The sequence below is a fragment of the Anomalospiza imberbis genome, chromosome 20 (genome assembly GCF_031753505.1).
Source record: "Anomalospiza imberbis isolate Cuckoo-Finch-1a 21T00152 chromosome 20, ASM3175350v1, whole genome shotgun sequence".
In the NCBI taxonomy this organism is placed as follows: Eukaryota; Metazoa; Chordata; class Aves; order Passeriformes; family Viduidae; genus Anomalospiza; species Anomalospiza imberbis.
Genome location: NC_089700.1, coordinates 1,139,925 through 1,164,153, shown reverse-complemented (window position 1 = coordinate 1,164,153; position 24,229 = coordinate 1,139,925). Strand labels below are relative to the sequence as shown.

The 24,229-nt window shown below is 50.4% G+C and overlaps 1 protein-coding gene and 1 long non-coding RNA gene across 3 annotated transcripts in view; one reads left to right on the top strand and one right to left on the bottom strand.

Moving 5' to 3' along the window:
• The window catches only part of GALNT17 (polypeptide N-acetylgalactosaminyltransferase 17), a 215,862-nt gene that overhangs the window by 161,818 nt on the left and 29,815 nt on the right, over positions 1-24,229 (top strand). The window lies entirely within an intron of this gene.
• LOC137485502 (uncharacterized) lies at positions 13,107-14,580 on the bottom strand. The gene is made up of 2 exons (XR_011005334.1): positions 13,575-14,580; positions 13,107-13,482 (listed from the first exon to the last, which is right to left on the bottom strand). It is a non-coding gene; the product is annotated as an uncharacterized lncRNA (long non-coding RNA).

The window sequence follows — 24,229 nt, the reverse complement described above, 5'->3', positions numbered from 1 at the left end:
TCTCAGGATCTCAGGATGGACCTCAGGATCTCAGGATGGATCTCAGGATCTCAGGATGGATCTCAGCATGGAGGGATGGATCTCAGCATGGAGGGATGGATCTCAGGCCTTGTTCCACTCTGCCTGGGTGACCTCACTTCACAGCTCTGGTGTGTTACAGGACAGCTCCTGCTAGGCCAGAGAGCAAAGAACATGTACACAAGTTTACAGCAAGTGATTTCCAAGTTGTTTGTGCTCCCTGCCGCCAGCTAAATCCTCAGACAGAGGGAAGTGCTTGGCAGTGGGAAGGATTTCTTCTGACAGAGCAAATCAGCTCAAAATCTCCTTGCGGGAGAGGTTAAGCACAGCAGCCCCAGATCTGTCAAAACTGCACTCATTTCATCATCAAGGCAGACAGTGTTCTCTCTTCTCCAGTGAGGAGTGTGGTATTTGTTAACCCTTTAGCCCCTTCTTTTCACAGTGGCTGCCCTTTAATCACCCATTAATCAGATTAGTGGGCCTGACTTCTCCTTGCTGCAGTCCCTGCCAGCTCAGCTGAGCCAGTTAAAAGGCAGGATTGACAGATGCTACAGATTTTTCTACTTGATTTTTTTCCTGCTGTTGCTCCTCATTTGACCCTTCCTTTGTGGCTGTCTCAGGGAGATGCTGGCAGATGGAATCTGCTTCCTTTCACGGGTGCTTGGCACTGGGGCCCGGCAGTGAGGCTGAGGCATCAGCACTTCCACTGGGTCACATCAGGGAGGTTCAGCTGGGCCATAACAGCCTGGGCTGGGCTGGGCTGGGCTGGGCTCAGAGCTGAGGCACAGAGGCAGCAGGGGTGTGCTCTCTGGCTGGATGAGCTGGGGAGATGCAGCTGACAGAGCAGAACTCAAATCTCTGTCCTGAGCAGGGCCAGTGGGGCTCTGCCAGCTCAGGGTACTCTGTGATTCTATAAAATGCTTTTCTGGCACTGCTGTTATTGCCAGGATTTGTTCTTTCACATGAACAGCAGGTTAGAACAGAATCGATGCAACAGCAAAGCTCAGATAAAAAAAGTGACTGCAGGACACATTTATACTGCCAAGAAAAGCAGCTTTGAGTCCCACCTCAGAAAATATGTTTCTCTTCTAAGACTGATTGAAATGCTGCTTTTAAAAAGGAGCAAGCAAAAACATTGAGGGTGCTTGAGGCGCAGTGGAGCAGCTGGTGTGTCCCTGTCCCAGGGCTGGGGTCAGCACAGACACACCTGCACGGCCTCAGCAGGGCCACACGACATGTCTGGAGCATCAGAGATGTCACCAGAGCTGGAGGCATCAATGGGGGACAGTTCCTGCCCTGCAGCCAGGCCTGACCATGGGTGCTCTGCTCTGCAGCTCTCCTGAACCTGGAGAGAGCCACAGCTCACAGCCAGCAAACCCCTTGTTTATCATTGCACAGTCTGGCTTCCCAAAGCCCCACCAGCCCGTGCTGTAGCTGATTCCTGAGTTGGCTGTGCAGAACCAGGAGCTGGACTTGATCACAGAATCCCAGAATCACTGAGTTGGAAGGGACCTTCAAGACCATCGAGTCCAACCCAGCCCCAACAGCTCAACTAAACCCTGGCACCCAGTGCCACATCCAGGCTTTGTTAAACACATCCAGGGATGGTGACTGCACCACCTCCCCAGGCAGCCATTCCAGAACTTTATCACTCTTTCTGTGAAAAAAAAAATTCCCTAATATCCAACCTATATTTCCCCTGGCACAGCTTGAGACTGTGTCCTCTGGTTCTGTCAGTGCTGCCTGGAGAAAGAGACCAACCCCACCTGAGCACAGCCACCTTTCAGGAGCTGTGGAGAGTGATAAGGTCACCCCTGCGTCTCCTTTTCTCCAGGCTGAGCACCCCCAGCTCCCTCAGTCGTTCCTCACAGGGTTTGTGCTCCCAGCCCCTCTCCAGCCTCGTTGCCTCCTCTGGACGCGTTCGAGCGTCTCAACGCCCTTCCCAAACTGAGGGGCCAGGACTGGATACAGCCCTCGAGGTGGGACCTCAGCAGTGCCAAGTGCAGGGGCAGAATGACCTCCCTGCCAATGGTGTACTGGCCACACCATTCCTGATCCAGGATCCTTGGGGCTCCTTCCACCTCAGGATGTTTTGTGGTGCCGCATCTGTTCAGGGAACAGGCTCTGGCTCCAGCCAGGCACAGAGCTCTGGGATTGTCCTGTCCAGGACCTGCAGAGGTCTCATTCCCAGACTGCCATTCGCTGCCTGCCTTCCCTGCTCTGTCTCAGTTCCTTTGGAAGGCACTGCTGTTTAAAGGCAGCCAATGTTCTCCTGAGCAGGTACAAACACAAACACATCTCCCCATGTTCCACCTTGTGCTTCCTGCTCATTGTGTGGGAGCTGCTGGCTCAGTCCTGGAGCTGTCCTGGCAGCTACATGATCATATCTTAAAGCAGATGCTATTATTTCCCCATGAGCATGTGCAGGGCAGCAGGTAACAACTAAAGTTACCAGAAAATGCCCATTTTTCTGCTCTCCTGCTTTTGGAATTGATCCATAACGAATTCCCTTGCAGGCAGAAAGTGGCCAGCTCCTTGGTGTTTGCTAAGGGGAAATCTTAAAACATGAAATAGAGTCAACTCACCTGGATTTTTGCAAGCATGAAAAGGCAGTCTTTAGTCTAGGATTTTCCTGCTTCTCTTGGTTACCATCAGAGGAGGTTGAAATTTTCCCTTAGAAAATGGGGTGTGGCAGTGCCTGTGGTAAATGGAGCCCTGGGATCTTTGTTAGGATTTTAAAATATATATGATTATTGTTATTTTTGTTATTATTGGCACATCCTCAGAGTAGAATATTCCTTCATTTAAGGAACCCAAGTTTATTGCTGTTTGATGATGAAAAAAATGGTGATGAAGTGATGATGAGCACGGTGTATCCCTAAGTATGGGAATGCAAAGCCTTGAGTTGTGCCAGAAATCCTGGGAGCATCCCAACATGTTAACAGGCATCACTTTCAGGGCGTCCAGCAGCAACATCTTGGTTTTGCTCTGCTGTTGCCCTCTCTGGGTGATTCACCGGGTGGCAGAATGAGGGGCAGGCATGTGGCTGTCCTGTGTGATCCAGTGGGCTCATCCTTGTGGCAGTTCTCCTGGCATCCTGCTCGTGATGGTATCAACGTTCCAGCAAATGGAACTGTGTGAATGATCCTCGCTCTGCTCCCAAGGACTCTGGGGGATGTGGGACTCTGACCCCTCACAGCAGGGGTTTAGTGGAGGATTTGGAGGTGTGTTTTCCCTGAGTGTGCCATCAGTTTGTGTTTGGGTAATCTGCTTTGGAGTGCTGCTGGTGGCCGGTGTGGGAGGAAAGCCAGCAGTCCCAGTGGAGCTGGACCTTCCTCGTGGTGTGGGGTTGATGCTGGTGACAGCAATCACACTTGGCCCTGCTGTCACTGACAGCAGAGTCCCTTCCAAAGCTGTGATCTGAATACAGCAGGGCTTGAGCTCAGGCTCGGCACCTGCTGAAGGCTCCTGGTGGTTTCTGAGGTTTTCCTGGGGTCTGTCCTCCCAGGTTTGCATTTTCCAGGATCTGGGCCTGCTTCCCATTCTCAGTGTGTCTCTGGAGCACTTGCTCCTGGTGCTTTGGGGCTGGCCAGAAGCCAGTGAGGCTCTTCAGGCTGCTGGGATGGGTTTGTGAGGGATTTAATGCACGGCCTGCTGTCCCCCCTGGTGGCTGTCCCCACAGCTCCCTGCAGCACAGGCACCCTGTCCCCATGCTGGGGCTCCCTGCCCCCCTGCTCAGAAACACAGCTTGGGCAGGAGTTCTGAAACGAGGGGAAAGGCCAGAGAGCTGCAGGTGAGGGGACAGCCACGTGTGTCGGTGACAGGAGATTTCATTCCCAGAGCTGGGTGAGCCTGGAGCAGCCAGGCTGGGCCTTCGGGCAGGGTTTGCCCAGTCTGCAGCAGGTGTGGGCAACAGGGTTGGGTTAAATCAGTGCCACAGTGCCACATCCTCCCTGGCTGAACGTGGCTTGCACCAGCACCAGCTCACCATTCCTGTCACCAGATAAAATAGGCTGCAATAATGAATATTGCCTCTTCATTTAAAAGTGACATGAAAAAAAAATCATCTCCCTCCCTGGCACTGCTCCAACCTGGAAAATTCTGGAGGAGAACAAAGCCCTGGTGCCTTTGTACATCCCTCTGTTAACCCACGTGCCAGGAGAGCACCACCAAACTCCCTCAAACGAGGGCTTTTTGCTGAGGAGGAGCCTCGGGTGACCTCTGGGACCTGGGAATGGCTGGGGCTGCATGGTCTGGCAAACACTGCACGTTATAAAATCATTCCAGGAGGGAAGTACAGCAATCCTAGCTCTGGGAAATGGGCAAGGCTTTTCCTGAAACCCTGGCTGCTCTGGACAAGGTGGCTCCTGGTGTTTTCCTGTGAAGCTTGCCTTATCTCCAGGGAAGGATGATTTCTAATTGAGGAGCTGCATGCTGTGTTTCACCCCCAGCTCTGGTTTATGTCTGCTGCTGCTGGAATACATATTCATGACAGCTTTTGCATAGAGCAAAGCAAAGTATTGTTGTGGAAATACACAGGGTGAGAATCCTTTCAGTTTGTTACCTCCTGGAGTGTCTCTGGAGATTGGAATGAAAAGCAAAGTGGTGGCTTTGGGTCTGCATCAGTCTGGGAGGAAAGGGGGGACATTCCTTAGGGAGCAGTGCCTTGGAAGGGGATGTGGAGGATTCACAAATGCTGAGGGACCCTGTCATTCACACTTGGGTTTATCCCCAGATCACTCCTGGCTTCTGTGACATCCCGACATCATTACCAAAGAATTCTGGAATAGTTGGGCTTGGAGTGACCTTCAAGCTCATCTCAGGGACACCTTCCACTGTCCCAGGTTGCTCCAAGTTCCATCCAGCCTGGCCTTGGACACTTCCAGGGATGCAGGGGCAGCCACAGCTTCCAGGGGCCTCCCCGCCCTCCCAGGAAAGGATTTTTTCCTGATAACCAATTTCAGTCTGTGCTCTTTTAGCTCTTTCTTTATCAGATCCATGGTTTGAGCTGGATAAACTGCTCCACCTGAGCTGCTGGCCCAGCCTGGGAGTGGCCGTGTCCCTGAGGATGAGTTACCGGGCTGCGGGTCCCTTGCCCCCATGGGATGATTGTTGGTACCCACAAACACCAACCCCTTGTCCCTCCCCAGCACTGCCAGGGCAGGCAGAGCCCAGGAGAGCTGGTGCTGCTGGAATGGGAGCTCTCAGCAGGCTGTGGAGATGAGATCTCCCATTCCATTAATACACTGGGAACTCCAAATAATTAATTGAAGAAAAAAAAAGAGCTCCAGGTGATGGATTATGTCCACAGCTGAGTGTGTCCTGAATGAAGGCATGTCAGGACTGCTCCTCTCCTGGAGAGAAAATTCCTTTGAAAAACCATGCCTGGGTCTGTCTGTGCAAATCCAACCTCCTTCCCTTTTCCACTTGAATTATAAAATGTTTCTGTTTGTTTTATACAAGCATTCAATTGGCTTTGATAAGGAACACGATGTTATTTACTGTGCTTTACCCTTGTACTTTAATCTGTGTTTTAGCAGCAGAACAAATTAACTGCTTTCTCCATCTCCAGGCAGAGCTCTCTGATCCAGAGCCAGCTGGGCCTCCCAACAAAGGATGCTTTTAGTGCCTGCATCTTCCCGAGCTCCATCTTTAGTGGATTATTTTATTATTCTGCCTCTGATTGGAGATCAAAAGTGGCTGTGTTTAAAGCTCTGTATTTACACTAAACCAGTATAAGCCCCCGAGCTGCTGCAGCCTGGCTCTGCTCCACGAGGGCACCCTGTGTTAGCACCCTGTGCTATTCCCAGCCCGGGGCTTTGCCAGGGGCAGGGGGATCTGACACACTGGAGAGAAGTGGCAAATGCTGCTCAGGCAGCCAGGGATTGTTAATCCTGGGAATCAACAGATGGGGAAATTAGGAAGCTAAAGAAACCTCCTGACACAGGGTTGTCTTTTGTAGGGTGGCAGCAGGACCAGGGCAGGGATTGTCCCCTGTGCAGGGCACAGGTGTGGTCACCTGGGGTCAGTCCTGGGGTCAGCCCTGGGCCCCTCAGGACAATGCAGACCCTGAGGGGCTGGAGCGTGTCCAGGGCAGGGAACGGGGCTGGAGCGTGTCCAGGGAAGGGAACGGAGCTGGGAAGGGGCTGGAGCCCCAGGAGCAGCTGAGGCAGCTGGAAAGGGGCTCAGCCTGGAGAAAAGGAGGCTCAGGGGGGACCTTGTGGCTCTGCACAGCTCCTGACAGGAGGGGACAGCCGGGGGGGTCGGGCTCTGCTGCCAGGGAACAGGGACAGGAGGAGAGGGAACGGCCTCAGGCTGGGCCAGGGCAGGCTCAGGGTGGATTTTGGGGAAATTCCTTCCTGGAATTTGTTGTCCAGCCCTGGCACAGCTGCCCAGGGCAGTGGTGGAGTCCCCACCCCTGGAGGGGTTTAACAGCCCTGTGGATGTGGCACCTGGGAACATGGGGCAGTGGTGGCCTTGGCAGTGCTGGGGAGTGGTCGGACTCAGTGATCTCTGAGGGCTTTTCCAACCTTAAAGAAGCTGGGATTCATCATCCTCTTCCCCAGACAAAGCTCCATATGTCTGCTGCTGCAGAGTCTGGAAAGCCTCATCACTGGTGACCAAATCCTCAGTGCCCTGGATGTGTTATCCCAGCAATCTGGGGTGGAGAACTTCAGGCTGCTGCAGCTTTGGATGAAGGTTTCTGACCAGACACTCAAAGAAAGAATTGCAGGAAAGCCACTTTCTTCTGGCCAGCATTACCGCAAAAAATATTTCTGTGCTGCAAAGCTGCTTATCCAAATTTTTCCCAGCCCTGATTATATCTCGCTTCTTCGGGAAGGATTTAAAGGAAGATCATGTTATAAATTAACTTGCATTTCCTCCCCTGCCACCTTCAGAGTAAAAAACTAAAGCCCCATATAAAAAATCTGGTTTTTCTCAGTCCTCAGTTACAAATCACTGGATTTCATGTGCTTTCCCACTTGTCTTGTTCAAATATAGATTGTGCCATGCATAAAAATGCAGAATTATTTAAGGCTCAATAAAAAAAGGGACTCTAAAGCTGTTCGTTTTTCCAGGTATTTGTGTCTTTGGGCTCAATTCAGGGGGAAACCACTGGCAGCAGAAGTCACATTCCCTGTCCAAAAGCATCATTTGGACCTTACTGAAGCTTTCCAGAAGTCAGAATAAACATACTGCAAATTCTTTTCCCCATTTTAGTTCCCATCCTGCACCTCAGTTGTGACACTTGCCAGACAGAAAATTCCTGAAATGAAGCCACATGCTGCAGGAATGATGTGAAACAGTTTTACCCAGGAGAGAGGACGCTTGGAGTATTATTTTCCTGACTATGAAATGGAAACCATGTTTAGAAAATGAAGGGCTTTTCCTGTTTAAGAAGAAGAAAGGCACAAGAAGGCAGAGCTTTTGTGGTGCAGGTTCTGTGTGTTGCCCTGAATTGGCTTCAAAATTCCTTGGGGAAAAAATCTTGGAACTTCCTCCCTGTGGGAATGTTTTCACTGGTTTCACACAGCTGATGGAAAACTGTGCAGCTGATAAATTACTTGCCTCAAAAGAAAATGTAGGAGAGGCTTTTAGGGCACCTTGAACTCTTGTTTGAGAGCCTTGGGATGATTCCCATGATGCCACAGCTCAGGATACAGGGAATTCTTGGTGCTCCTTCCCTGCTTCCCATCACCAGTGCAGAAGGGGCTGGATCCACCTGCCCTTCCCTCCCAAAGAGTTTCCAGCAGCTCCAAGTGTAATGAACTTGCCTTTTTCCATATAACAGCCCCAAATACCCTCATGGGTGTGGAATTTCTGATCCAGCTGGATGAGGAGTTACCATTATGGGCTGAAGGTGTCACCCAGCTTCTGTGCTCTCATTTCCTCTGCAAAAGCCACAAATGCAAAGCCGGGAGAGCCTTTCCCACACTTTCCCTCCAGCTTTGGTGGATTTGGCTTCTCAGTCAGCCACGCTGGACAACTCCCACTGCCCCCAAATTCCACACAAACCCAGGAGCCAGGAGAAAGCTTCCCTGTGAAAATACTCCTGCAGAAATGGCTTTCCTGGAGTTTCCTGCATACCTCCAAGGCTCAGCCTGGCCCTGTGCTAATAGCTATGAGCAGAATTAATTAAAATATAATGCATGGCCTGGGAAATGAAACTCAATTTCACCCCGGCCCTGGAGCTGAATTATCCTGACGTGAACGTGGTAATAAGTGTTGGGAGTGCAGGTGAATATCCTGCAAATTAAAGGGGGAATAAAGTGTTTTCTAATTTTATCTGGAAAAACACGTGAAGGATGCCAGGGGGGCAGCTGGTGCAGGATTAATCACTTCCCACCCCCTGTGGCTGGGCTTTGGGGACACTTGAATGGCTGCCTGCTTGATCAGGGAAAAGAAAGGGAATTTGGGGCAGCCTGCCCAGCACACACAAAAGGTGTCATTAACTGCCTGCTACTGCCCAGTTTTTCCAAGTTAGTTTTCCTTAAAGACTTTTATTGAAGCAATTATTTTCTATTTTTCCTCATGTAAAAAAATCCATGGGAAGAATTGAAATGTTTGTGCTGTTCAATTGCTGCTCATGATCTTTATGGAGTTTAAACCAGTACAGAAATTTATTGACTTGTGACTCTGAGCTGTCTATGAGAATTTATTCCTTCCCAAGCAGCAGCCAAGGAAAAATCTTCTGGCTCTTTCTATTCCAAGTTTTTCAGTCATTTTGCTGTTATGGATCTGAACTCCGCTTGACTCCCAGGCTTGTTTTTGCCAGAGAAACAGGCACATCCTATTGGACTACTGAGCTTGTGGAGAGGTGGGGAAAAAGGCAGGTTCTGGGGGCTCTTGGATGGCTGCAAGCTGCTGCAGAGGAGAAGATGCAGGCAGCTCTGGTTTTGTGGCTGGTGTAAATCCTTAGATTTGGCATGGAATAAAAATCTTCCAGCCCACCAGATGTACCTTCATCTTCCTGGTGAGGTACAAACCATGAGCAAGGCCATGGGTGGCTGTGGTCACTGGGGCTCCTGGGGACCCTGCAGGAGGGCCTGGAGATGACCCCCCTAGTCTGACCTTCTGTACCCCACGGAGCTCTCGTCGTTCAGTGCTGACTCTGGGGAGCAGCTGAGGGAGCTGGGAAGGGGTTGGAGCCCCAGGAGCAGCTGAGGCAGCTGGAAAGGGGCTCAGCCTGGAGAAAAGGAGGCTCAGGGGGGACCTTGTGGCTCTGCACAGCTCCTGACAGGAGGGGACAGCCGGGGGGTCGGGCTCTGCTCCAGGGAACAGGGACAGGAGGAGAGGGAACGGCCTCAGGCTGGGCTGGGGGAGGCTCAGGGTGGATTTTGAGGAAATTTCTTCATGAAAAGGGTGGCCAGACATTGGAAGTGGAGTCCCCATCCCTGGAGGTGCCCAGGGAAGGGATGGAGGTGTCTCTGAGTGCTCTGGGCTGGGGACAAGGTGGGGATGGGCACAGCTTGGACTTGATGGGCTGGGAGGGCCTTTCCAACCTCAGGGATCCTGGGAATGTGGGATCACATCTGAAGTGGCAGGAGGGTGCTGGAGTGCTGCAGGTGTGGCCAAGGAAGGGCTTTAGATGACCCAGCTCAGGTTTTGGCAATCCAAATGCCAGTTGTCCAATGTCCCTAAAGCCACATGTGGCTGTGAGTGTCCCTGCGGCTGGGGCCGCAGGGCTGGGGCTGGGTTTTCTGCTTCAGTACTTTGTGATCACAGACTCCCAAAATCGTTTGGGTGGGAAGGGACCTTAAAGCCCATCTCATTCCACCCCCTGCCATGGGCAGGGACACCTTGCACTGTCTCAGGCTGCTCCAGGCCCTGTCCAGCCTGGCCTTGGACACTCCAGGTGGGATTGGTGACTGTGCCTGCGTCTGCTCTTCCCATGACCCATTAGTGCAGGCGTGCTGTTCCAGCTCTGCCTGAGCTGCTGCTCCTCTGCTTTCCTGGCCTGGCTTTTGTCCAGAGGAACAGAAAGTGCTTCATTCACCCTCTTCTTCTTCCCTCCCTCCTGCACAGCAGATCAGAGCAGGGCTCACATTCTGTTCCTTAAAAAGAGTAAAGAAATACTGGCTCAGGACTTTGGCCTCACACTGCCCTTGTCTCCCTCCAGCCAACATGTCCTAGGGGTTTGTCCTGTTGGATGAAATCACATCTGAATCCAGTATCCTTTATCCACTCTGTTTTCAGGATGACAGGGAGAGGATGTGTTGCAGTATATTTTATTTTATCATTTTTGCTAAACGTGGCTCTTCTGCAAGCTCTGAAGAGCTTGTAGAGGCTACAAGCATACTTTTGTCACCTTCAGCGTTCAGCATTGCCTTCTAAGGGTGCCCTCAACACCTTGTGGTCTCTTCTTTGCCAAAGAAAAATCCTGGGATGGCTGTTGAAAAAGGCTGGGTGATACCACAGCTGTTCCATCACACCACTGTGGCTGAACTTCTACCCCTGGTGCAGCTCTTTCAAGGAAAACTTGCCCTGAAAAGTGGCCAAGAGACAAGGATGAATTAGTCCTTGGTGTGCTGAGGGTATGGAAGGAGCCTGGAGGAGTCTCTGTGCAAATCCATACATCCCCAGTCATAATGCCTTGGTTGGAAAAGACAGGTGTGTGCTAAGGAAGGCAGGAGCCTCCCCTGAAATGGAAAATGTAAACCCCCTCCCTCTGAATTGTTATAATTCTGAAATTAAGGGGCTCTCAGGAAAAGATATGGGAATAGGAATAACAGTTCTTTACTAGGAAAACTAAAAATACAAATGCAATAGTACTAACAACAAAACCAAATCACTGCCAGAGTGAGAACAGGCCTGGCAGCCTGTGTGTCAGGGGGGTGGCAGCAGTCCCATCCCATGGTGGCTCAGCCCTCCTGCAGTGCCAGCTGTGCTTCTGCTGGAGCAGGGATCCTGCACAAGGCTGGAGTTTTCCTCTGAAGCTCCAGGGCTGGTGGGGATGGGCCTGGGCTTCCTCTGGGAATGCAGTGGGGAAGAAAGCTGCTCCTCTGGGAATGCAGTGGGCAAAGGCTGCTGTGGTGTGCCAAGGTCAGATTGTATCCAGGTAGGAATGCTTGGCTCCTCCCCTGGGCACAGCCTCTCCCCATGGATGATGGAATTTTCTCAGCCATGCAGGGACACTCACTGGCCATGGACAGCAGAGATCTCCTGGAGGGAGGATTGGCTGTGGGAGAGACAAAGAAAACTGCCCATGAACAGCAGAGAGCTGCCCCAGCTCTGACAGATGGAAATAGAACACACACCCCAGCCACATCTTACAGCTGAGGACTCATAAATATGGCATATCTGAAATGTGGGGCCTGCCAAGGACTTGGCAGTGACCCTGCCCCAGTGCTGAGGGAGAGCTGCTGTCCGAGCTGGGATTTTCTGGGAACAGCCATTTCAAGATCTCTATTTCCAGGCAGTTCCATAAATTTGAATGAAATTCCATGTGATGTTGGATTTTATCTCTTTATGAGCTTGGAACATTGTGGATGCTTCAGAGTTAATTCCAAACTGAATTGGTTTGTTGTCTGCAGCAGGGCAGAGATTGGGATTCTGACCCTCTGCCCCTGTGGCCAGGTGAGCCCCCACCTGCAGAGTGCCCCAGCCCTGGGCCCAGCACAGGCAGGAGCTGGAGCTGCTGGAGGAGCCCAGAGGAGGCTCCAGGATGAGCAGAGGGATGGAGCAGCTCTGCTGGGAGGAAAGGCTGGGAGAGCTGGGAATGTTCACCTGGAGACCAAAACCACACTGGGATTACGTGAATTCCAACAATTTAAAGTGGGAATATGTCAGTGGGAGCAGAAGCTGTGGATTCTTGGAGCCCAGCCCAGGGAAGGAGCTCACATCCAGGCTCTCCAGGGCACTCAGTATCAGCAAGACTGGGAAAAGGTAGGATGGTCTCACCAGACTTTGACACTGCTCAGAAGCACCAAATAAAATCAGTTTTGTGATCTGGGTGAAATGTTTAACTCAACATCTCACATTATAAATGTGATTATAATAAAAATTTCACATTATAAATGGGATTATAACCAACATTTCACATTATAAAAAAATCACTGCAATAAAAGGACATTCTGATGAGCAGCCTTGGCTCTGGTGATGTCTCATAAGTGAAGCATCAAGATCAATAAGTAAGCCCTGTCTCTGCTTTACCTTTTCTCTTAATATCACAGTTGATGAGTTTTAAGTGCAGGCAGCTCAAATAGGAGAGCACAGGACAGGGTTTGTCCCAGCAGTGACAGAGGGGGATCACAGTCATCTCACTGAAATCAGAAATGTGTTTCTCAAGTCTGTAGTGAAGTCAGAATGACTGGAGAAGAGGACAACATGACAAGCAGGACAGTAAAGAGGATTTAAATGGCTGAAGAGGCGGGTATAAAAAGCAAAGGAACAAATTCCAGGCCTCCCCATCACAATGAAGGGGTTTGTCCTCAAGGTTATTGAGATAATCCCGTTTTTCCTCAGGGTCTCTGTAACCACCCATCACTCTGCTTCCCACAGCCTTTCTCTTCCTCTCTCCTGTCACTTTGAAGCTTTCCCTGGTTTGAAAAGCAGCTCCAGCATTTCCTACCCTTGGTTCCCTCCCAGTGGCTCCAACACGGGGAGATTGACAGTGGCCTTTATCTGAAAGCAGAGTATGAATTTTAGTCAATAGAGAATGAGGGCTGCTCTCAGATTTCACTTTGTTTTCTCAGCCTGATTAATTGTGGGCAGGAATTGCTGTGCCTGTCTGGGCACAGTGCGACGAGAAGCTGCCTTTCAGTGCCTTAATTGAATTCCTGCGTGCAGGGACCGTTGGGATGCTGGGGATGCAGAGCCTGATGGTATCACACAGGAGGGGTTGAGCAGCCCTGTACCAGCAGCATCATACACCAGTGCTATAGACTGGGGATAAATATTATTACAGGTATTATTGTATATATTAACTTCCTTGTAAAAGTCAGGGCTGCTTTGTTTTTGGGAGACAGAAATCATGGCAGGATTAACGACTGATTTAAATGCCATGAGTTTCTTTAAGGGTGAAGATTCCATGGACCAAGCTTTACAACAGCTGAAAATGCTGAAATTTGGGAGCCTGAAGCCAGAAATGCTGAAGCAGCATAATGTATTGTCTCTCTGGTTCCCTCGTGTTCACAGCTGTGATAAATTCAGAGGATGAATTGAACCCAGCCTTTTCTCCTGCCTGATGAGATTCAGGTTTAACATCCCGGCCAGGTCCAGGCTTGCATTCATTCCAGGGATTTCATGAATTTCACCATCTTTGCTGCAAAGCAGGGCTCAAAGCTGCAAAATTACTTTTCTGCAAAGTGAATGTTGTCAGTTTGAGCTTCCTGATTGGGAAAAAAAAGATCCATTTCCACATCCCTTTCGAGCTTTTTGTAGGGAATTTGCCCATCTGGCCATGGTCCTGTGCAGTCTCCTGGGTGTGAGCAAGCACAGAGTCTTCAGCAGCACAGACTGGGGCTATGAATAAGCAAAGAGCAAGATTTTTTCCTTTTTTCCTCCTGAATTCCTCCCATCCTTACTTATTCTCTGCAGTAAATGCAATATTTCACCCATTTCCTGGGCACTGGGAAAGTCAGTCCTTTGCAGAAACCAGCACTGCAGTTGTGGCCTGGCTGTTCCAGGTTCCTTCTGGAATTCTGAACAACTATTTTATACTTTGATTCCCCATCTTTAAAATGGGAATAAGGAGTCTTTTTTGTGCCTTTTTATATATACAGCAGAGAATATATTTGGCCACAATGCTCTGCAAATCCAGCTCCCAGTGAATTGCCACTAATTCCAAGAATAAAAATCACATTTTATCCTGAACAGATGGTCATGGAATTTCAAAATATCCTGATTTGGTGAGTTTAAGAGATAAAGGAACAGCTTATAATTCATGAGGACGTTGGGTGCATTTTCTTTGGTCTGAGCTTTGAGCTTTGTTGAAAATTAGGGTTTTTTGAAGGACTCAGTAGCCAGTGCTGCACCAAAAGCCATCACAGCCCTGGCTGTACAGTGGTGGGAGCAGCTTCTGGGGCTATTCTCGCCTGTTTGCCATTTACTGTTAAATACTCATGCTGCTATCAAACTGATATTAAAGGAAATCACAGAATCATTAAGGTTGGAAAAGACCTCCATTGTTTAAATCCAACCTGAACCACTGAACCATATCACAGAGTCCTATGCTTCTGAACAAGAAAAGTTTTAAATAGGACAAAATAGGCTTGAGCTGCTGTTCCAGTAGCTGGGAAGCCTTGGCAGGGCAAGAAACAAGGTAAAAAATCAACCCCCTGAAGATCAAGCCCTGGAGATCCTGACTGGTGTGACTTTGCAGGGTGCTGGCGTGGGGGAGCCTGTGCTGAGCGAGGCACAGCACGGTGCTGCTCCATGGGCTGCCCATTAATTCTGCAGTAACTCACCCCTGGCTAATTAAGCAGCTCAGTTTGTAAAAGAGTCATCAGGGAATTGGCTACAGGGCCTTTGTTTGGAGAGCACAATGCAGTGTTTGGGTTGGGGCAGCCAACTGTTGTGATTCCAGCATGATCCCATCGTGATCACGTTGTGACCCTGTTGTGATCCCATTGCAATCCCCTCATGATCCCGTTGTGGTCCCATTGTGATCCCATTGTGATCCCACTGTGATCCCATTGTGATCCTGTTGTGATTCTATTGTGATCCCACTGTGATCCCCTCATGATCCCATTGTGGTTCCATTGTGGTCCCATTGTGATCCCATCATGAACCCATCATGATCTTGTTGTGATCCCATTGTGATCCTTTTGTGACCCTGTTGTGATCCCATTGTGATCCCATTGTGATCCTGTTGTGACCCTGTTGTGGTCCCATTGTGATCCCCTCATGATCCCATTGTGATCCTGTTGTGACCCCATTGTGGTCCCATTGTGATCCCATTGTTACCCCATTGTGGTCCTGTTGTGATCCCATTGTTACCCCATTGTGGTCCTGTTGTGATCCCATCATGATCCCATTGTGATCCTCTTGTGATCCCATTGTGATCCTATTGTGACCCCATTGTGGTCCTGTTGTGATCCCATCATGGTCCCATTGTGACCCTGTTGTCATCCTATTGTGATCCCCATCATGATCCCGTTGTGATCCCGCTGTGACCCCATTGTGATCCCATCATGACCCTTTGTGATCCTATTGTGACCCCATTGTGATCCCATTGTGACCCCATTGTGATCCCATCATGATCCCTTTGACTCCATTGTGATCCCATCATGATCCAATTGTGATCCCATCATGACCCTGTTGTGACCCCATTGTGACCCCATTGTGATCCCACTGTGCCCTGGGTGCCGGAGCAGATCCAGGGATGTGCTTGGAGCCAGCGGGTGGCATCCACCTTTCCATCCCTACTGGAAGCTGTCCCTGCCCATGCCAGGGGCTGGATTAAGGTCCCGTCCATCCCAAACCGCTCAACGATTCTCTGATTCCACAAACCTGCTGCCAGCCTGGTGCGCGTGGCTGTTCCTGGTGGGAACAACATTTCTCCTTCTCTCTTGAACAGCTTTAATAATCCTGACATTTTGTCACTAAGTTGGGCTCAGGTTGCCTGGCTTCAGGTGGATCTTGAGGGGGCCAAGATGTCACAATTCCCTGTTTTTTTCATATAGAAACTGCCAAAGGGATGGAATTGGTCAGAAGCGGTCTCAGCCTGACTCGGACTCCTCACCTGAAAGGCAGAAGAAGCTCTTGGAGGGTGTGGAATTGCCAGCAGTTCACAAGAGTTGGGCTGGTTTATCAAACACCTTCTGGTTGCTTTGGTCTATTCAGCTGGGGGTGTTTGGGGTGCAGTGGCAGGGAAAGAGAGCCCCGTGTGGGAGCAGCCAGGAGCAGAGGAGAGCTGGAAGCAGAAGGGTGGGATCAGAGCAGGGGCTGACACTGGGACAGGGAGGCGCAGCAGCTGCTGCAAACAGGAGAGGCTCTTGGTGACCAATCAATCTAATTAAACCAGACTTCTTTTGGCTCCAAGGGGTACCAGCAGAGATTTTAACTCTGTCCTGAGCCCTGCTGAGAACCCAGAGCCCTGCTGGAGTGTTTGCTGCTCTCCTGCCTGTCTGTGGGAGCAGCAGTGCCGTGTCTTGTCTGCTGTGTCGTCTCTCACATGCGTCCGTGGGCGTCCTGTGCAAATCACAGCTTGTTTGCTTACCTTTCACAGAAACTTTGGATGAAGTGTGCCCACAAAAGGAATTAAAAACTTAGCAAGCAGGAAGGCAAAATTGTCCTTTCCAGGGAAGGCATTGAGGATGACTGGCAGTCCTCAGTGTGTACCTGCGCTGCATCTGGGAAATATTTTGACAGTTCAAGCTGAAAGCAGACTTTGGAGTTTGGATTTTTTTTTTTTTTAAAGAACCACGGTGTGGAACACAGCTTTGATGCCTTAATGGAATCTAGAGCTCAATAATGTGTTTCAGGTTTGGATGAAAGAGAGGTAAAATTGCTTCCAGCACTTTTTTGCTCAAGAAAAACAAAGCCCAAATCATCTCTCTGTGATGTCTCATCTGTAGTAGTTTAGCAGTGTGATGTCTAAGTGCAGCTTTGGTAGAGCTTGCTGGGACTTCTCAGCTCAGGAAGGAGATCCAAAAGGAGTGGGACATGCTCTGACTTACTTTATATTGGCCTTCTTTGAAATAAAGAACACAAACTGAAGTGAGGTCCAGGTGGATGGGTCGATTTTCCAGGATCATCTGCCCATGTCTCACTGGGACAGGCACCAAGTCAAGGAGAGGTAGTAGGAGACTGTGTGGGTGAAGAAGCAGCTCCTCACATTAAAAAAAAAAAAAAAATCCAAAGGTGAAAGCAGAGTCAGATCTCTCAGGGAGAATCCAGACATGATCCAAGTGTGTGAGGGTGGGATTGGGAAACCAAAGCCCACCTGGACTTGAATCTGGTGGAAGACCTGGAGGGCAACAACAAAACCTGCTGTGTGTCACTCTGAGGTGGAGGAAGAGCAGGGAAAGCATGGGGCTGCTGCTGGTGGGGCAGGGCAGCTGGGCTGGTCCCTAGTGCCACCTTCATTTGGGCAGGGCTGGACATGGCCAAAGGAGCTTCTACATGGAGCTGAGATTTAACCTCCAAACCCCCTCTGCTGCAGCTGCTGATTCCCTATTCCCACAGGAGTCCCAGGAAGAGGCCCCAGGAGCTCAGGCTGTGTGTGGCACCTTTGTAACCCCAGCTCCAGGAGTTCCTCCCTTCCCTCTCATCTCTCTTCCTGTGCTGCTTCTCACCAAGAGCTCTGTAGATTTTGGCCTCTTTTTTTAGCCTGCTGAGCATTTCCCCCATCTCTTTATCTGCTTTTTATCTGTACATCCTTATCCTTCTTGTGGAGACAGCCTCATCTGCTAGGACTGTGCTGCAGATAAGGGGCAGCAGGTCTGGGGGGGTTGAAGTTATTTGAAGGGGATGGGAGCAGCCAGCTCCAGTTTATCTCTGTTGCTCCTTGTTAATTGTTGCTGGAGAGAAAGTGGGTTTTATGTTTCCAGTGACGGAGAGCTGATAACTTTTATTTTACAATCTCATTCGTTCCAGTCTCATGACTCACACTGGAAAGGAAAAAATATTCATCTAAAAGATCATGAGATAGCAGCTGAGCAGCTGCTTTCTTTGGGCCAGGCTTCTCCTGCTTATTCCCAGGAGAGGATGAAGCCAAAGACACAAATGAGCCTGAGTTAATGAGCCAGCCTGGGCACGGGGTGGGGGCACCCACCCCTCGAGCTGGCTCCTTGCTGGCTCTTCCCCTCTGGTGTGAATGGAGCTGTGTCAGCAGCATCCCAGAATCCCAGAAAGGGTGGGGGTGGAAGGGACTTTAAAAACCACCTTGTTTGGGCAGGGACACCTCCCACTGTCCCAGGCTGCTCCAAGCCCTGTCCAGCCTGGCCTTGGGCACTGCCAGGGATCCAGGGGCAGCCACAGCTGCTCCGGGCACCCTGTGCCAGGGCCTGCCCACCCTGCCAGGGAAGGATTTCTCCCCAGTATCTGATCCCCTCTTCTGTCAGTTCAGTTGGTGCTCTGGGGAGGTTTGGCATGTGTTGTACTCCTGCAGACATTTTCTGCTCCTTTTCTGCTCCCCTTTTCGCTCAGCTTTGGAAGTGGACACACAGCACCCAGGTCTTTTCTCCTCCTTTTTGGCTGCTGGTAAAAACTCTTGTTGGAAGGAGCTAAGGAATTTCTTCCTCCTCTTGTAGCCCTTTGCACTTAGTTATTTTTATGAAGGAGGAATAATGATTTGCAGATGGCAGAGCAGAGCCCTGTAAGAATAAGCCTTTCTTTGGAATGTGTCTTTTTACCGTGGGTTGAAGCCAACAGATTTGAGTCAGAGTGAAATCACATGAGGCTGATCAGAGACTGCCAGATTTGATCTGCCCAGCTCTGGATTTTCATCCCTCCTTCACTTTGGTGGCTCTTCCCATGGAGAGTCCCAGGAGTGCCCAGGGATCCCTGGGCCTGCCCTTCTCAGGGGTGTCAGTGGGTGCTGCCTGACATGCCCCCCAGTCATGTGAATCATGGATTCACTGCTCAGCCTCTGAGATTTGGGGCTCATTGTTCTGGTTTTTCAATCCTCTCAGCATCCCAGTTCTCACCAGTCCTTGCACTCCTCGAGTGAGTCACAGTTTGAGCTTTCAAAGATGTTTTCTTCCCATGTTTCCCTGCAGGTTTCCTGCTGTTTTAGAGATTTGATTTGATGTTATGGTGTGGATGAGCTCAGAAACCTGTAACTGTTTGGCCATCAGTGGCTGTGACAGTGTGGCTGTGACAGTGTGGCTGTGTCTGTGCAGTTTGGGGTTGTTCCTGCAGGCACCAACAGGGTAGGACAGCCCTGGGCCTGCATTCACAGCTCAGTTCCCTGGGTTTAGGGCAGGCAGAGTCTCTGCCGTGGCATCTGTTGGAACAGAGTTGTGTCAAAATTAGCTGTTTAGTCTTAATGAACCTCATTAGTGCAGGAGGGAGCTGGGTGCTGCATCCCTCTCCCTCCACTGCAGCAAGACATCAGGGACCAGGGGCCTTTCCTGTGCACAGCCAAGGCAAACCAGATGAGCCTGGCTTAAAAGCAGTTCCAAGAAATCCCTGCTTTTGGAGGAGTTTGACTCTCCTTCTCCCACCCTCCTCCCGGGATGGTCCTGCACAGGACAGGCCTCATCCTCTGTGCATGTGGCCAGCCAGCAAAGACAAAAACTCTTCATTGTTCTTATTTTTTTTTAGGTTAATCTGTTTATTCTGCTTAATAAGGACTTAACTACAGCTTGAGCTTCTTGCTGGTGACTGAATATTTTAGTCCTTATTCATTGTCTGGTGAGATTTGTAGGAATTTTGTATTGATTTTCATAGGCATTGCCTTAGGCCTAAAAAATGTTTCTTCCACCAGGCACTGCCAGGAGCATCTCCAGCGCCCCAGGAGTGTGGGGGTGCCCAACCTAAGCTCTTCCTAAAAAATCCCATGTGTGGATGAGCTCTGTAATAACCAGCTCACCTCTCTGGAAATCTCTCTGTGTCTGCCCCCACAGCTGGGCTGTCTGTGGCAGTGGGAGGGACAGGTTTGGGTTGGAAGGACCTTAAATCCTATCCAGTGCCTCCCCTCCATGGCAGGGACCCCTCCCACTGCCCCAGGCTGCTCCCAGCCCCAGTGTCCAGCCTGGCCTTGGGCACTGCCAGGGATCCAGGGGCAGCCCCAGCTGCTCTGGGCACCCTGTGCCAGGGCCTGCCCACCCTCCCAGGGAACAATTCCTGCCCAATAACCCATCCAACCCTGCCCTCTGGCTGTTAAAGTTTCTCTCCAAATCAGGAAGGGAAAATGAGAGAAAGAATGGTTTTCAGCTTTCTTTTCCTTTTTTTGGGGTGTGGAAACTCTGAGGTTTGGTTTTCATTTAGAAAACGCAGGAAAGGGAAACATTACCAGTGTGAAAATGAAATACAACAATGGGGTTTGGGCAAAGCAAAGCACTTCTGAGAAAAACAGCAACTACAATTTCATTGTCCTGAGTAATTGTTGCTGCCTTTTGGAGGGAGTTGAACACCCCTTAATTGTGGATTGCAGATGATGTGGGCTGTGACCCCTGACAATGCAGAAATTAATGCCTGCCTATGAATCCCACATTTGCTGAACAGCTGCTATTAGTTCATTTTAAGGGATTTTACAGGTCTGGGACTGGGCCCAAGTCCCTCTGCCACCATCACACAATGCCATTGGCAGCACCAAGGATTGCTGTGCTTCGTGCAGCACGTGTGGGACCCAGCAAAGTCTGGTTTTAAGGCAGGTGGAGTGGAATCCTGGCTCTGTTGTGGAGCTGGGGAGAAGTTAAATCAGCTGGTGTGAGGCTGATTGCCACCATGGAGGGTCCATTGGTCTGGTGAGCAGACTCCACAGTTAAAGCTGTCTGTCTTCCCAGTAAATCACGGCAGTGGGCAGACTGGATGAGTTCCAGGAGAGCAGTGCCTGTGCCTCTGTTCTGCTCTGCTGCCTTATCTGGGACTGGTGAGGATGAAAAGGAATTTCCAGATGGTATTTTCATGGAAATGGAGTTCCTGGTGCCTGGTGTGTGGTCTGAGCTGAGCCTTTTCCATGGGATTTGCTGCTGGGACCTCTGTGCCAGCCCCGTTCTCTCTCCAGGCTGGGCTTGGACTGCTGGCCAACATAAAGCCCAGGACAAGGCTGGGGTTTAGGCAGATCACCCCCAAACACCCTCATAGAATCCTGGAGTCCTTTGGGTTTGAAGGGACCTTAAAGATCACCCCATCCCACCCCTGCCGTGGCAGGGACACCTCCTGCTGTCCCAGGCTGCTCCAAGCTCCATCCAACCCAACCTTGGGCACTGCCAGGGATCCAGGGGCAGCCACAGGCCCCTGTGCCAGGGCCTGCCCACCCTCCCAAGGAACAATTCCTTCCCAATATCCCATCCATCCCTGCCCTCTGGCAGTTCATAGCACAAGGAGAAGGTTTTCCTGCCAGCTTTTTCTGGAGCACGTGGAATGTGGGTCCCTGGGAAGCTGAGTCACGGCTCTGTGCTGGAGACATCTGTCTCAGCAGTAATTAGAGGAGATGAAACCCATCAGTGACAAGCTCTGTCCCAGCACTTGGAGCTCAGATCCTCATTTCATGCTGCAGAAGGATGAGTAATTCTAAATAGCTGTGAAGACGTTTAAAAGCACCCAAACCATGACAGACAGCACAGAGCAAATGAGAACAAGGTGAGTTATTAAATGCCTGCTGAGCACACACAAAGCCCCATTATCACTGAACACTGATACAGGAGCTGTGGGTGTTGTACCTGTGCTCTGCTCCCTGGGCTGGGGCAGCTTTGGGGACACCACACCTGAGCCTTTCTTTTCAGCACATCCAGAGGAGGCAACGAGGCTGGAGAGGGGCTGGGAACACAAACCCTGTGAGGAACCTATGAGGGAGCTGGGGGTGCTCAGCCTGGAGAAAAGGAGACGCAGGGGTGACCTTATCACTCTCCACAGCTCCTGAAAGGTGGCTGTGCTCAGGTGGGGTTGGTCTCTTTCTCCAGGCAGCACTGACAGAACCAGAGGACACAGTCTCAAGCTGCATCAGGGGAAATATAGGTTGGATATTAGGGAAACGTTTTTCACAGAAAGGGTGATAAAGTCCTGGAATGGCTGCCTGGGGAGGTGGTGGAGTCACCATCCCTGGATGTGTTTAACAAAGCCTGGATGTGGCACTGGGTGCCAGGGTTTAGTTGAGCTGTTGGGGCTGGGTTGGACTCAATGATCTTGAAGGTCTCTTCCAACCCAGTGATTCTGGGATTCTGTGAATTTTCCTGGGCTCTGATCTGGGCTGGAGAAAGAAATTCAACTACTCTGTCCTGGTGCTTTCAGCAAGAAGTCATTTATTAATAGTGCAGGGTGCCGCTGTGCTCTCTCTGAAGCCCCCTGGCTTCTCCTGCCCAGCAGAGGCACGGTCAGCAGTGAGGGACACTCCCCTGTCTCTCGTGGCAGATTCGGGGAGCGGATAAGACAGAGCGTTTCGCTGTCTGCCTTGTATGGAGGAGAGGCGGCGTCCGAGCAGGTAATGACGGAGTTGACTCACGGCCGGTGGAAAAGTCTCAGGTTTATTGTAAGCTCCAAGGAGCTCTGAGTTCTACATCCCTGCAGCGAAAGTGACTCACATGGCTTTCACCTTAAGTACCGGGGCGGAGACAAGGGGGAGGGATGTCCACTGCCCAATGGGGGAGTTCGGGGGAGTGGAAGGCAGGAGGACAGACAGAAACACAAACCAATGGGGGAAGGTTAAGGGAGGGACCCCTGGCCCTCGTCCACTCACTCAATGCCCAAGGTGGAAAAATTTGGGAGGGTGTGATTAGGAGCTGCATGATGGACAAGGCACCAGGGAGGGGTGGCATTGGAGGAGGGGCGGGAAAGCTCAGGGTGGAACCATTGGGGAAAAATGGGGGGTGAAGGGGCAAACCATTACAGAACTGTTACAAAGATATAAAAACACAATACAACAGCAGGGGAACCAGTGGCTGGTGGAAGGAGCCTGTACCCTCCAACGGAAGGCTTGGAACAGCCCGAATTTGCAGGGAGGAGCAGGCGAACCCCAGCCTGTCCCAGTCTGAGCTGGGCAGTGAGGAAGATGTGAGTTGCAGGCAGGATTTATCCCTGCTGCAGCAGGATGTGGATAACTGTGCTTGGCAGAGCTCCTTTCCAGGGGAGGTCAATGAGCAGCTTCCAGTTAAAGCAGTGAAGAGCTGAGAGGGTTTTCCAGCAGCTCCTTTTGCAGCTTTTTAATTAAACAAAAAGTTTTGCCAGCGTTTTGTGCCAGGAGTGCCAGCCCTGGTGGGCACTGCTGATGGCATTGGCACTGCTGGGTTCAGGGACTGGGATCGTGCCCAGGGCCTTTGGAGTGCATGGAAATGTTTCCATTTTCCTTTCGGGACTTGGCTCCCACACTTTCCAAGTGTAATTTGAAGTGGAGCCAGAACGTGGCCCAGGTCTCATTTTAAAGGGAATTTGGTCGAAGGCTTTTCATTGCTTTAAGTCCTGCAGTGACTTTAAGGCTGCCTGGTGACTCATAGGGAAAATAAAATAAATAAAATAACTTTAACATGCAGGCATGACTTGCAAAATGTGAGCAGTGTTGGAGAAGTTCTTTTCCTGTATGACTTTGCAGGAGCAAAGGGATGCACCAGAATCATCCCCAAGGCTGCAGCAATGAGCACTTTCTCCAGCAAAAAAATTTAGGGATAAATCTGGGAGCAATCAAAGTGGGGTCTTCTGATTTCTGCTTTGTTTCCATCTCATTTGGTTTTATGTATTCATGGGAAATTTCTATATTTGTTATTTTACACTCATGCCAAGCCCAGGGATGCTGATGAATTAGGGACTAATAACAATTAGTGTTGAAATCTAAACAAATGAGCAAGGAATGAGTCATAATGTTGGTGTGAGGACACAGCACTTCTCATTGTTCCTTCTGCCTTGTCCACTTCCTACATTCTGCTTTCCAAAACTCATCATTTCTATTTGGGTTTGCAGATGCATTTCAGAAAAAAACCCTGAAAAGTTTCCAAAACTGAAGTTCAGCATTGTAGAGTTGATGAGGATGTTTGGTTGCACTAAATCTGAAATTTTGCTCCATTTCATTTTTATTATCAATTATTGAGGGTTTTGAATTTCATGCAAACCCAGAAATGCAGACAACCTCCATTCTGATGAGCTCTAAATGAGGCTCCATCCATTCTACTGAAATGCTTCATTTCTTTTTTGGCAGAATCTCACTGGAATCACATTCCAGATTTTTAAAGGTAAAGATTTTAGATGCTTTTGACTCGCCTCTGTTTTTCAGACATGGGCAGACTGAATTCCCAGCAAATCCGTGTCAGGGAAAAGTGTGAGACCAGAGCAGGGATGTTCATGTCCTTTGTTTTCAGGATGCAGTGGGGTCTCACAGATAAAGTCATGGATTATGGAATCTCCTGAGTGGGAATGGACCCACAGGGATGATTGACCCTGCACAGACACCCCAACAATCCCAGCCTGGGCATCCCTGGGAGCTCCTGGAGCTCTGGCAGCCTCGGGCCGTGCCCATTCCCTGGGCAGCCTGGGCAGTGCCAGCACCCTCTGGGGGAAGAACCTTTCCTGATCTCCAGCCTGAGCCTGCCCTGGCCCAGCCCCAGCCCTTCCCTGGGGTCTGGCTGTAAATCTGTGCCTGAGAACATGTCCTGTGCTGCTGCTCAGGGTTTTG